Source organism: Herpailurus yagouaroundi, unplaced genomic scaffold (genome assembly GCF_014898765.1).
Source record: "Herpailurus yagouaroundi ecotype Mexico unplaced genomic scaffold, PumYag 142, whole genome shotgun sequence".
NCBI classification, from domain to species: domain Eukaryota; kingdom Metazoa; phylum Chordata; class Mammalia; order Carnivora; family Felidae; genus Herpailurus; species Herpailurus yagouaroundi.
In genome coordinates this window covers 25301481-25315802 of record NW_024412397.1, presented here as the reverse complement: position 1 = coordinate 25315802, position 14322 = coordinate 25301481, and the positions used below count along the sequence as shown (strand labels likewise).

The 14322-nt window shown below is 47.8% G+C and overlaps 1 long non-coding RNA gene across 2 annotated transcripts; it reads right to left on the bottom strand.

The window, feature by feature from the left end:
• Positions 1 to 1820: 1820 nt before the first annotated feature.
• LOC121032938 (uncharacterized) lies at positions 1821 to 5514 on the bottom strand. 2 transcript variants are annotated; one of them, XR_005791606.1, is made up of 4 exons: positions 5404 to 5514; positions 4910 to 5136; positions 3038 to 3378; positions 1821 to 2023 (listed from the first exon to the last, which is right to left on the bottom strand). It is a non-coding gene; the product is annotated as an uncharacterized LOC121032938 (long non-coding RNA). The 2 variants fall into 2 exon arrangements; XR_005791605.1 differs by lacking the exon at positions 5404 to 5514 and having other exon boundaries at positions 4910 to 5271.
• Between the last annotated feature and the right edge of the window lie 8808 nt (positions 5515 to 14322).

Here is a 14322-nt window from a genome sequence, read left to right as displayed (position 1 = left end):
AACGGCTGAAGCTAATTTGGTCGCTTTGCTAGCATCTGTCATGTTCTCTCAGTGAACTCCAGGAAAGGGGAAAAGATAGAGGTCATTCGACCCGTTCCTCCAATTTCTCCATGTGACGGCGTGTTCCAACAAAAGCAAGTCTTCCACCAAATTCTGCCAGGAGCAAGCCTGCAAAAAAGCAGTCTATGTAACCTGCTCTTGTAAAGTCAAGGATGATGGAATCGGCTGACATTCCATGAGTCCGGCAACAGAGCCCTCCGTGAAGTGGGGACACCCAGGACCAGGTGGAACTCAACACCCAGGCTGTATTCCAGAGGGGCCAAGCCTGGTCTTGCAAGGGTGGTGGATGCCCTAACATCTTTCTAGCTAACCACACTGAGCAACGCTCAATTACCCAAGGAAGAGTTAAAACTAATTTCTAACATCTCATGCGTTAATGATTGAGCCTCTTCATTTGCCAAAGGTATCTGAATCTTGCTTACACCTGGAAACAACCAAAACACCCACCAGCATGGGACCGTTTTCATAAAGTTTGGCCCCATTGTGTAACGAACCCCTCTGCTGCTGAAATAAAAAAAAAGTAAGGACGCTGTCTGGGAATTGGTGAAGCGAAACTTCCAGGACGGAGGATTCAGTGCAAGCAGCAAGGTGCAGATGTATGAGGCATTAGTAGCCCACGTTTTGTGTACATGGAGGTAGAGTGGAATAAGAGTTAATATGTGCACTTGCTTCTAATTGCAAAAAGTCTTTGGAAGGAAACACCAGACACGAATGAGTTACCTCTAGAGGTAGGGGTGGGAAATGGGATTGGAAATGCGGCCAATAGGATAGGAGTGGAAGATAAACTTTTTACTATAATGTGTTTTGATTTTTTTTTTGGGGGGGGCGGCGTGGGTGGGGAGAGTGGTGCCAGCAGGAAAGAGGGGGAGAGGGAGAGAGAGAGAGAGAGAGAGAGAGAGAGACTCTTTTTTTTTTTTTTAATGTTTATTTATTTTGACAGAGAGTATGTGTATATCCATGGGAGGGGCAGAAAGAGAGGAGAGAGAGAATTCTAAGCAGGCTCCTCTGTGTCAGTGCAGAGCCTGGCATTGGGGCTTGAACCCATGAACTGTGAGATCAGGACCTGAGCTGAAATTAAGAGTCAGACACTTAACCGACTGAGCTACCCGTGTGCCCCTGGGAAGAATTTTAATCAGGCTCTATGCTCCTCAAAGAGCCCGTCTTGGGACTTAATCCCATGACCTTGATCATGACCTGAGCTGATATCAAGAGTCAGACATTCAACCAACTGAGCCACCCAGGCACCCCTACCGTTTTGATTTTTAACCATGTGAATCTATTACCTATTCTAAGCAAATACATGTATAACTTAATTTTCACATACATACAGCATACTATTTATATCAAAGGGTTTTTTTGTTTTATTTTTATATTTATTATTTTTTTTTAATTTTTTTTTCCAACGTTTATTTATTTTTGGGACAGAGAGAGACAGAGCATGAACGGGGGAGGGGCAGAGAGAGAGGGAGACACAGAATCGGAAACAGGCTCCAGGCTCTGAGCCATCAGCCCAGAGCCCGACGCGGGGCTCAAACTCACGGACCGCGAGATCGTGACCTGGCTGAAGTCGGACGCTCAACCAACTGCGCCACCCAGGCGCCCCTTGTTTTATTTTTAAAGTTTATTCATTTTCGAGAGACAGAGAGACAGAGCATGAGTGGGGGAGGGGCAGAGAGAGAGGGAGACACAGAATCCAAAGCAGGCTCCAAGCTCGGAGCTGTCAGCACAGAGCCCGACGCGGGGCCCGAACCCATGAACTGTGAGATCGTGACCTGAGCTGAAATTAAGTCAGACACTTAACCAACTGGGCCACCCAGGCACCCTACACCAAAGTATTTTAAAGTCAATTCCAACACAGGCAGTATGACAGCGGCCCTCAATCCTGATGTGACTTGAAGGCAGGGCTCCTCAAACCAGGGGGCCAGGTGCTCAAAACCATAGGACAAACATCTTGCTGGAAGATCTAGAAGGAAAACAGACTTAGAATATTCTGGAGTAGAATGTAGCTTTGCTAAGAGCCCTCCTGACTTGCTGCATCCATTCAGCCATTAACCTTCAGTCCTGTGGGGTGGCATAAGCAACACTCAGGGAATCTCTGTGCCCAATATGCTGTCAGGGTCCATCTTTGTGAGTTTCACCTGCCTGGGGTTTTTGGATTTTCTAAAGCAAATTTCATTTGGTCTCTACAACACCTCTGAGCAAGTAGTAAATATTATCCCTGCTTGACACAAGGAGAAACCAGGGCTCAAAAGCCACGCACGTGATTAGATTAAAGTTATTTGATGACAGTGATGTGCATGTCACTGTCACATGAGCAAAGGCTATGGTCTGTTAGGAATTTACCTATTTCTACATTTAGTTAGGACAAGAGCTATCATTGTCCTTGTTTTTTGTTTTTATTTTTATTTATTTAAAAAAATTTTTTTTAACATTTATTTATTTTTGAGACAGGGAGAGACAGAGCATGAACGGGGGAGGGACAGAGAGAGAGGGAGACACAGAATCTGAAACAGGCTCCAGGCTCTGAGCTGTCAGCACAGACAGAGCCTAACGCGGGGCTCGAACTCACGGACCACGAGATCACGACCTGAGCTGAAGTCGGACGCTTAACCCACTGAGCCACCCAGGCGCCTCTGTTTTTTGTTTTTATTTACATAGTGATATTTCCTGACAGTTTCTCAAGGAGTGTCTATACACACCCAAGAAGGTCCAGAGACAATGAAAGGAAGAAAAAGAAATTGAAAGCCAAGAGGGATCGGCCCCTGGAGCTGGAGGAGGGGCCACAAAAGTGGCTCTAAGCTTTCTCAGGGCCATTGCTGAAAGGGAACGGCCAGCAACCTGTCCCATGCTAGGCACCTTGAGGAAGGCTGGTTGAATGGCAGTCTGGGCAGAGCTGTGACAGCCCACAGAGCTGACATCTCTGTTTACAAGCAGAGACTGAAAACAAAAGTCTGGAAGTCAAGAGGCTCCTCCTTACCATGGGTAATTCCAGAATGAGAAACTCCAGACCCTCCTCCTGGGAAGGGGGTGAGGCGTGGGCTGATCCCGTGATCGTTGCTCCTTATCAGTATTTCTGCTTCTGACTCTCCTACTGCCAACACTCTCAGCCCAGAGAGCTTGTCACCTTGCAAAGGGCAGGGGCACCAGGGAACACCTCCCTGTGCCATTTGCACTCTGATCGCAATGGCTTCTATTTGCACCACCCTGATGCTCTCGTAGGGACCAGGACGTGGCATTTTCTCGTTTGATTCTTGCATCAACGGGGAGGAAGTTACGCCAGCTGAACATGATGACCTTCACTGCAGGGAAGGACAAGACCTAGAACAGGAGATGGAACCAGGCCTCCAACCCAAGTTGGGACATGCCCATCAGGAGCTCTTCCAGCCGCCAGTGTCAGAGTGAGGAGTCTTGGGGTCTGGGGCTGCCCACGCTCCTGGCCAGCAGACCCCAGTTCTATCTGCCTCTGTGTCTCCAGTGCCAGTCTGTCAGAGCGGCTTCCAGGGCATATGACCTGGGCGGTCACACAGTCACGTGCTCAGAAAGGCCCACATTTGGTTTAATGCTCTGCTGTCACCACTTAGAAATCCTTCATAATTTTCCCTTTTTTTATTTTAATTTTTTTAAGGTTTATTCATTTTTCAGAAACAGAGACAGAGTGTGAGAGGGGTTGGGTTTGAAACCAAAAAAAAAGGAAATCTATTGGGGCGCCTGGGTGGCTCAGTCGGTTAAGCGTCCGACTTCGGCTCAGGTCATGATCTCACGGTTGGGTTTGAGCCCTGCGTCCGGCTCTGCACTGTCAGTTCAAAGCCTGGAACTTGCTTCGGATTCTGTGTCTCCCTCTCTCTCTGCCCCTCCCCAACTCATGCTCTCTCTCTGTCTCTCAAAAAATGAATAAACATTAAAAAAAATAAAAAAAAAAAGAAATGTATTGTGATAAAACACACAGAACATAAAATTTACCATTTTTAAGTGGATATTTAGTAGCATTAAGTACATTCACAATGTTGTATAGCGATCATCATTATCCATTTCCAGAATATTTTCGTGACCCCAACCAGAAATTCTGTACCCAGTAACTCCCCATCCTCCCCTGCCCCCAGCCCCTAGGGGCCCCTACCCGACCTCTGTCTCTACGAACTTAACTATACTGGAAACCTCACATAAGTGGAATCATGCAATGTATTTCCTTTTGTGTCTGGCTTGTTTCTCTCTGAATGAGGGAAACAGAGGTTCCCTGAATGAGGTTCATCTCTGTTCTAGCATGTGTCAGAATGGCCTTCCTTTCTAAGCCTCTTCTTCCATTGCACGACTTCACCACATTTCCTTTATCCATTCGTCTGTCAGCAGACATTTGGGTTGTTACTATGCTTCTGTCTATTGTGCACACTATTGCTATGAACATTTGTGTATATGTTGCAATTCGTTTTTAATTATTTTTAAACCGGAGAACACGATAATAAATGGCATTTAGTAGGAAAAACCCTTCAAAGCCCAAAGCCAATGGGAAGAAAATAGCCAAAAGGCTCTTGGGTGGTTAATAGTATAAGGAAACTTGCTCAAGGGCAAGGTTGTTTCCCCGTTGACTTCCTTCCCCGTTCATTTGCATCAACTCCTTCGTCCCTGACCAGCTGTCAAAAACCTCCGTTGATTTAAAAAATAACTTTGGTTGGGGGGAAAGGTACATTAAACATATCTACTGACCCTAAATGTGTCCCAATTTCAGAAATGCTTAATATGGATAATTATGCAAGCTGGGTGATGTGTATGTGGAGATTCATTGTACTGTTCTTTTTTTTTTTTAACATCTGAAAGTTTAGTAAGAATATACAAAATAATTTGAAAAACGTACGAAGTGTATCTTGAAGTGGGGGAAAGAGGGTCCATCCTATTTCCTGACTTAACCCACATTTCCCGGCTGAGTCTCCATCCCAGGGGTTGGAAGTGTGAGACTTGGTTCATGTTCAGGGTCTCGAGAGGGCAAGGAGTCCCCGGGAGGCCGCCGGGGGCCTGAAGGTTTATAAGCTAGTTGCCATGGAGCTGTTCCCTTCCTCTCCACTGCTGGCCCCATTCACTGAACTGCAATGAATTCCAGTGAAATTAACCTTCTGGATGGAAAAGCAAGAAGAAGAGGGGGAGCCCCCAGATTTGCTCCTGGGAAGCACTGCCGTCTCCTGCCACCCCACGAGGGCCAACAAGGGCCGAGCTGCCTGGGAGAAGGGCCCCCCCACCCCGGACTGTAAACGGATGCTTCCTTCAATCCCCAACCCTGCCCCAGTCCCCCCCACCCCCTCCTTATATCACGAATGGTAACAAAAGAAGGAACATTAAACCAGATAGTAATACCCTGCCAGCTTTCATGTGGTCCCGGAACATCTGCTTGAGAAACTACACACTGTGGGGTGAGTCACTGGGGTCTGGCCTCGCATTGGCTGCGAGAATCTCCTGATGCTGGAGGAAAACGGGTCTTTCTCCCATTGGAAGGGAACAGACCCAGGGCCGTCAGCGATTGCATGGCTCGGATGATGCCGCAGCACATTGCTACCCCCGTGGCCTCTCCGCTTCTCCCTGGCCCCTGGCAGTGTGGATGGCCTCCTAAAACTTCTAAGCCTGAAAGAGGTTGGGAAAATGAGCAAGGCAGTCATAGGATAGCCCGGGCGTGTCTGCTCCTTGGAGAACTGGTCACAAAGCCTGCACCTGGTTTAAATGAGCCGGCAATCCTGGGGTGTCAGTCCTGATTGTGATTGAAAAAGTGTGACCGGCTTCTTAATCCCACAATAAAATCTCACTTTCCAAGGTAGCAAGCAGTCCATTCCTGGTTTGGATCTTAAAACTTGGGCCCGGCAGGCAGGTCCCAGAGCAGCTCAGCGAGGGCGGGGCTCAAGGCTGGATCGTGGCCCGCCGTGGAAAGGCCTTGTAGGGCCCCGAGCCGCATGGCCTTGGGCAGGGCACTTCCTCTCTTGGTCCTCAGTGTCCCCATCCGTAAAGTGCCTAACTGATCTTAAGAACTCGTCGGCTGAGAACTTCAATGAGACAAAGCAAAGACTTCACTGGTACTTTGTCTTCAACTTCTGTTGTAAAATTGCGCATTTCTATCAGGAAAAAAGGCGGGTCAGTGGACAAAATGGCCCACAGTCATGAGATGAATCTGTCCGTCTGTGCAAGGCAGGAACCCCAGGCAGAAAGGTCCGGAGCTGCCCTCTCAGCCTCGATGAGCAGTCTTCCGGGTGCTAACCATCTGGCAAAGCAGAGTGGGCAGCAGTTTAGGGGTTCTGAGCTCAGCTCTGTCCCCAAGTCTGTCTGAGCCTGTGTCCTCACATGTGAAATGCCTGGGGGTAGGGGTGGGGGTGGGGGGGCAGAGGGGAGCATTCCTATTCTAATTCTTTCTGAGGGTATTGCAAGAATCAAATATGCCAGCGCTTTAAAAAGGATGAAGTTCCACTCCTACTTAAAGGGTTATTATTTACTTAATCCCTTGAAAGAAAATCACAGTGAGAACTTTCACTATCCCCGGAGGACTAGGTTTTCTGGGGATAATTTCAACATCAACCAGTGTGACTTTTACGCCTGGCCTAGCTAGTCAGTGCATCCTGGTCCAGGAGACGTTTTCAGCTGGATCTCACTGTTGTGTAAATGGGCCAAATACGGCCTTAGCGTATTGGCCCCAAATGTTTCCAGTTGGTTGTTTATTCACAGCAGACTAAGACTGTTAGCCCGAAGCCTGCCAATGCCAAACTTAAATTTTTATACATCCAATTGCTTAAAATATAACCCAGATACATCTATTTTTAGCTATTTAGGGCCTACTTACTTTGCATACCCCACGAAACTGCACTCAACATCAGGTCACCAGAGATTAGACAAACCCTATGAAAGACCACCACATCGCTGCTGCCTTCTGGAACTCCCTCACCCAGAGCCATCCCCCACCTTACTGCTGAGTAAGGTCATCTGGATATGTAAGCACCCTCTCTGCCCCTGGGAGTTTTCATGGTCTGGTCCCCTTCTGGGTGGTCGCTTCTTGCCTCCGTCTCTGGAAGGTCTCTTGCTGGGATGACCTCTCCTCCTCATTCAGCATTGTCCCAGGGCCGTCTAGTAAGGCTTGTTGTGTGTCACTGCCCCTTGTGGTCCTGTGTCTTCCTTGATCAACCCTGAAATCCTCCAACTTACCAGTTACTCAGCCTGCTCCTGAGTCAGAAAACCTCAGACATTTTTCCAATGGCTCAGCTTCAATGTTTGTGCAAACATCAGCAAACCTCCTTAGTCTGGAAATTCTCTACTTGGAGCCATGCTTCCTTGGGCCTCAAGGCCCCCAGGACTGGCAGCAGCTTCCGGGAAACCCCAGGGGCAAAACCCCCAACCCAACTCAACCCAAACGTCCAGGCTTCAGGCTTGTCACGGCACCTGGGATCACATTCGTGTGCCTAGAGGTGGGGATGGCTGTGCCCGGGGTACGGACCAGGGCAGACAGGTCTCCAGGGTGCTGTCACCATAAGGTCGGAACTTGGGAGGTAATTTACCCAAGAGAGATGATTGAAGAGGGAGAGCTGGAGCTGGAGGGGCCCACAGAGATTAATGTAAATTTCATTTTACAGAATTAATGTAAAATTTCATTTCACAGAAAAGGAAATTGACAGAGAAAGAGAGAGAGAGAGAGAGACAGAGTGTGAGTGGGGGAGGGGCAGAGAGAGAGGGAGACACAGAATCCGAAGCCGGTTCCAGGCTCTGAGCCATTAGCACAGATCCTGACGCAGGGCGCGAAGCCATGAGCTGTGAGATCATGACCTGAGCTGAAGTTGAACACCCAACCGACTGAGCCACCCAGGCACCCCTGAAGTTATCTTTATCTTATAGCTATAACATCTAAGCATCTTATTCCCCAGCCACAGTGACTGGTTCAGGGCGAGAAGTGTGCCGTCAGAGTTGATGATAATCAACACCACTTTTGCTGGAAGAGTTGAGAGTGTGTGTTCTTTCTAACTGTACACAGACCTGGACGGCGGGAGTCTCGACCTGCCATCAATCCCTTCCCTCACATAGAGACTGTGAATGAATTCAGCCAGAGAACAAGAGATAGAGACTGAATCCCGGTACTACTGTTTGAGCTCCTGGATCCAGTTTTACCTGAAGATCTCCTGGAATAGCCCTTTTGCACGTAACAACTTTGAGTCAGCCTTTCCATCCTTTTAAGCACGCACTAGGGTGCCAAACTGGCCATCTCTATGCTGGTATTTTCTACCATCGTTCTTTGGCTGTGGTTCTTTTGATCATAGTACTCATGCTGCTTTGTACTCCCACCAGTGCCCTCCTGTGATGCTCTCAAAGTTCAGCTTAGTTTGACAAACATTTCCTGGACTTTTACTGTATGCCAGGCCCTGTGTTATGCTTTGGGAGAGACACAGCGATTAGGACACGGTTCCTGCTTTCCAGAAATTTATAGGCTCAGAACTTGTTATTAAGGGAACCACAACACACAGTAATATGTGGACTCAGGCAAGTCCATGCAAGGCTTGGAAACAGTACCTAGAGAGTAGGAATTCTGTGTGGGAAGCAGAGGGGGTCTTCTACTCTGAATGAGGCAAGGTCCTCGTGGTGCAGCTGTGAGGGACTATGGGTCATTAGCACCCCTCCTAATGGGTCAGTTGTTTCCAACTCATGATGCCTCCTGTAGAAAAGTTTGGATCAAGTGCCTCAGTGCTTTGCTAAGAGCCACTTGGCCATACGAACCATTCTGGGGTTTTCGGGTTGGTGAATACTTTAAAATGTATATTTGGGGAGCTTTGATATTTATGTGAGTATACTTGAGGATTCACCCATGGAAAATAAGAAAGCATTGCATTTATCTGGGGGAGGGGGTCTCAGGAACTGAGACAGGACCAAGCATGGTAGACTTTACTCGATCCTTCCTAAGACCCTGGTGAGCTGCTTCACCTTCCCTCCTGTCATCCCTGCTCCCCCATCCCGGCCACACATGGAGCTTGAATGGTACTTAACTGCTTCCTGTTTCCAGAATACACTGACCCCCTTACCTTCACATCTCCCTCTTCCAGAAATGCCTCCTTCTTGTTAACCAACATGGTGACTTCTCATCCTTTACTCCCCACCTAGAATCATCCCACCCCTTCCTGGGACACCTATGTATTCCTTCTCTTCTGTTCCCACAATCCATTATACACACCCTGTGTGTGTGTGTGGGGGGGGGGGTGGTTAGGTAAAGAGGAGGTGAGACCTAAAGTCAGGAAAGCGTGAAATTGAGAACATAGGAGGCTTTGTAGGGCCAAGGCCAGCAACACTGAGTCAGATAGAATTGTGCTTTTCTCTTTTGTCATTGAGACAGTGGTCAACTCTGTCACCCATTGAGGGCCCTATTTACAATGACATTATCTGTGCTCTGAGATGATGTCAAAACCCTTCTGGAAGGACTTAGCCCAGTTGGATAACCCCTGCCTAACTGCTGAAACCACCTATAAGCCACCCGCTACCCCAACATCATGGTCATCATTAGATTGTGTTGTTACTGTCATCAGGGATGTCTCCCGTCTGGATTATAAATTCCTTGGGAGCGGGACTATGTATTTTCATCTTTCTGTCCTAGATGCAGGGCACAGAGCTTAGCTTATAGGCAGCATTCAATAAAAGCATCCTGAATGAGTCAGTGAGTGCATAAATGCAGGAATGAATGAATGAATAAATCCTTCCCACGGATGGGGAGTGGCGATAGAAAGGAGAACACAAGGTTTCAATCAGCATAACAATGGGCTTTAGAAGACTTGCTTTTTCCATCTGAAAAAATGAGGATAGTGGACACCCGCGTCCACACTCAAAAATGTCAGTCCTAAGAGCACTGAACTTTCTTACAATGTCAAGTTTCCCCAAGTGAAATCTGCTGCCTCTTGAAATGGTCCTTTGTCTGAGGATTCCCATCAGAGTCCTGCACTGGCGGGAGAATCAGGCGCCCCCTGCCCAAGACCCTTCTTAATGCAAACACTCCTTCTATTCAGGATCCCATGCTAATTAGGGCAGAGCTGGACACTGCATTCATTTCTCATTCTAGAAGAGCACATTGCCCCATTACAATGATGATACTTGGAGGGCTGCAGACATTTAAAATATGCTACGTATGACTCCATAGAAACTGGTGCCATTGCCAACCAACAGACGAGACCATAACTGGAGGGGATAAAGGGAAGTCGATGGAGCTCATTGAAAATGTAAAACCAAGAAAGAGACTCCTGAGACTTCTTGGAACCCATTTTGGGTGAGAAGAAGTGAGAGAACGTGGGAAATGGAAATGAAAGATAGGAGGAGTTTGAAAAGAGGTTATTATGAGAAACCGGCCAGTTGGACTCTGGGTCAATTTCCTGCTCGGTTTCCTGCCAGCAACAATGGCACAAAGTGACTCTTGGCTGAGGAGGCTTGCTTGGCTGAACGCAAGAGGAAGGGAGGCTGGGCTTAGGGGGTCTGGGGTCCTTGTGTTTCAAAGAGGGAAGGAAGCTATGCCTCCGGCGATGTGAATTCGTAATTCCGTTGCACCCTGTTGAAGAACTGGTGGAGAGGAAGTCTGGCTGCCCTAGAAACATTCTAGAATATGTCAGTGGACAGCTGATGCAGGATAAGTTTCAGCGTCCCAAGAGTCCTGCTCTTCACCTCATGGTTGGGACCAGGAGCTATTCTCAAGAATGGGGAGAACCAGGGGTGCCTGGGTGGCTCAGTCGGTTGAGCGTCCGACCTCGGCTCAGGTCATGATCTCACTGTCTGTGGGTTCGAGCCCCGTGTCGGGCTCTGTGCTGACAGCTCAGAGCCTGGAGCCTGCTTGGGATTCTGTGTCTCCCTCTCTCTCTGCCCCTCCCCTGCTTGTGCTCTCTCTCTCTTTCTTTAAAAATAAATAAAAACATTTAAAAAAATTTTTTTAAAAAGAATGGGGAGAACCAGAGAAGACTTGAGTGTCGCATAGATGTTCATGCTCAAAATTGAGGAGTTTAGCTTACCTGTTTTGTTTTTGTTTTTCCTCAAGAGATTTTGGCTACAGCAGTGTTTTTGAAGGGGTATTTCTGTGGCTAGATGCTAGAACTTCAAGTGGAGAGGGCAAGCACATTTCTTTAAGGCTGCATGTGGCAGATTCCATTAGTTGGCTACCCACAAGGCCCTCCCAACTCCCTTCTGCCTGGTTATTTCTCACTATCCATGCTAAATGTGTTAAATATTCACTTCCGTGGTCTTTCTTCCAGATAAGGGTGAGCATATGACCTTGTTCTAACCCATGAGATATAAAAAGAAGCCTAGGAAGGTAGATGCTGTGGGGTTCTGAGAAATCTTATGCCTTTATGGTAAACAAAACAGAGAGCTCCTCCTCTATCTGCTGTAAATACAGATGGGATGGCTGGAACTGCAGCAGCCATCATGTAATTGTGAGGGAAGACCAAGGAACTTTCAGTGACATCTGCTCTGGTGTGACCAGCCCACTGAACCAAGGCCACAACCACCTCTCTCCAGGCTTCTTATGAAAGAAGAAGAAGAAGAAGAAGAAGAAGAAGAAGCAGCTCTGTATTTGAGTTTTCTGCTTTTTGCAGTTGAATGCAATCATACCTGATACCCAGGACTTCTTAGTAGATTTCATATGCTTGTGTGTATTCTAAATCTCCAAGAGGAGAACAGAATAGGCAGCAATTGCAAACTTGTTTAACTGAAGTACAATTTTTTTTAAAGCTAACTTTTGTGGGGCTAGTGTTTTGGGTATACTCTTTGAGAAACTCTGGGCTAGGGGATCACAGGCGTGGTATGACAGACAGACCCTAGGGCACCTGTCACGTTCATGCCTTGTTTAATCACTTCCCTCTTGGGGTAGGCATGACGTGCAACTTGCAACTTGCTTCTAACCAGTAGTATATGCAAAAATGATGGGGTGTCACCTCCATGATGATGTTATCATTACATAGATTGGTAAATATAATTTCTTCCCTCTCACCTAGCTGTTCTTCTGGAAATTTCATAGGAAGGCATATATTTTGAATGTCAAATGAGGACAGAGAAGGATGATAGATAACCAAAAGAGCAGGAAACCACACTGAAGGGCCACACCATCTCTAAGAACCACGTCTCCCCGTGAGAAAAGCCAGTTTCTGTCCAACTGGATGAAACGTGGAATGAACTGTCCATTTTTTTTTTTTTAATTTTTTTTTCAACGTTTATTTATTTTTGGGACAGAGAGAGACAGAGCATGAACGGGCGAGGGGCAGAGAGAGAGGGAGACACAGAATCGGAAACAGGCTCCAGGCTCCGAGCCATCAGCCCAGAGCCCGACGCGGGGCTCGAACTCCCGGACCGCGAGATCGTGACCTGGCTGAAGTCGGACGCTTAACCGACTGCGCCACCCAGGCGCCCCTGAACTGTCCATTTGAGGCAACTTGGCATTTCTAAGGACTCAAAGGTGATGACACTCATGAGAGAACAGCATGTGTTTGGAGCTGTTCCATTTTTTGAGGGTTTTATATGTAAAGAGCTTGTTAGGTTAGAACATCTTTATTGGAAGAAAAGTATCCTAGCAGAAAAATGGGCGGGGCACACGGGAAAGCCTTAACGCCATTAGCCCTAGACCCCATATACCCAAACCAGCCCACCAGCTGGAGCCTTATACTGGAAGCTGGCACTTGCCCAGTTGTTTGTTTTCTAGTGCTGGGTAACAACGAGCACAAAGGCAGCATTTTAGATGACACGCACATGTCTCAGCTTCCGTGGGTCAGAAATCAATACAATTGGGGCACCGGGGTGGCTCAGTCAGTTAAGTGTCTGAGTCTTGATTTTGGCTCAGATCACGATCTCGTGGTTTGTGAGATCGGGCGCTGAGTTGGGCCCTGTGCTGACGGCACAGAAGCTGCTTAGGATTCTCTCTCTCTCTCAAAATACGTAAACTTAAAAAATAAACAATAAAGAGAAATCAGCTCAGTTTAGCTGTTCTGCTGTAGGTCGGTCTCATACGGCAGCTGTAGCCAGGTGGACAGCTATGCTTCACCGGAGGCCTGGGCCCTCTTCCAAGTCCACGTGGTTGTTGGCAGAATCCAGTTCCTGGTGCTCGTGGGACTGGGGCCCTACGTTCCTACGGGCCGCCCATCGCTCTGGCCAAAGGACCCGCTCCGTAGGCGGCCCACGGGACGGCATCTTCCTTCTTCAAGACCAGCAGAAGACACTATCTGCTCCTTGTAGTTCAGTCAAGAGCTGTTCACGGAGCACTGTCCACGTGGCAGTTAGTTCTGGAAGCTCCTCAGGTGGCTCCAGAGTTGGTCCTAGAGGACCCGAGACATCCTGCTTCTGAGTATCTCCCCCTTGAATCCTGCAGACAGCGGGATCCCGTGTAAACCATTTCCATGTTACTATGGAACTTTTCTGGGCAACTGCCATCACCATGAGGGCGTTTCTCTGGACATTGTGGGTATTTTAAGTCGCAAGATCATTTTACGTTTTTCCATCTATAGGAGTAGCTTCAGTTAATGACGTCCGATAGCAAAAGGTAGTAAACATTCCTCCAATGGAAATTCTCTAGACCCAAGTCCCAGTGGTCCTCACTGTAAGCCCCCATCTACACGCCGCACAGATAGGGCTGTGGCACAGGAGCTCGTCCCTACCGGCACTTGGCTCTACCCTACATCGTGGGCGCGCAGGCAGTCTTACAGGTTCCCATTTAGCATGTCTAATATTGCTAGCAGGGCAGGTGTGCAAGCCTTCTTGTATAGTTTTGTACAAAACTGCATATTATAGTTTGATAATACCAGGTAGGGAAGAGGCACATGGGTGTCTCAGTCAGTTCAGCAGCTGACTTCGGCTCAGGTCATGATCTCATGGTTCCTGAGTCGAGCCCCCACGTCAGATCCTCTGTCCACCTCTCTCTCTGTTCTTCCCTTGCTTGCTTGCTTGCTTGCTCACACAGGTGCGCTCTCTCTCTCTCTCTCTCTCAAAAAATAAACATTAAAAAGCAATCATAATACTAGGTAGGGGAAACATTCCCCAGCCAGACACAGACATCCCCCAAATGCAAAGAGAAAGAGATGTTACCACTTCCCATAAAGCCTGTTCGGACACAGCAGTTCTCATCCAGCCTTTTCCCTTCATTCCACCAACGTTTCTACCTGTACCCTCCGTCAGAATTTCATCAACAGCTTTTGGTTTTTCAAAGCGGGGTGGGGGAAGTGTTCCCTGGACAGGCAGACATATCCGTTTCCATAAAACATTCAGGTAAAGGAGACATATTTCTTTACATCATACCTGCTTAAC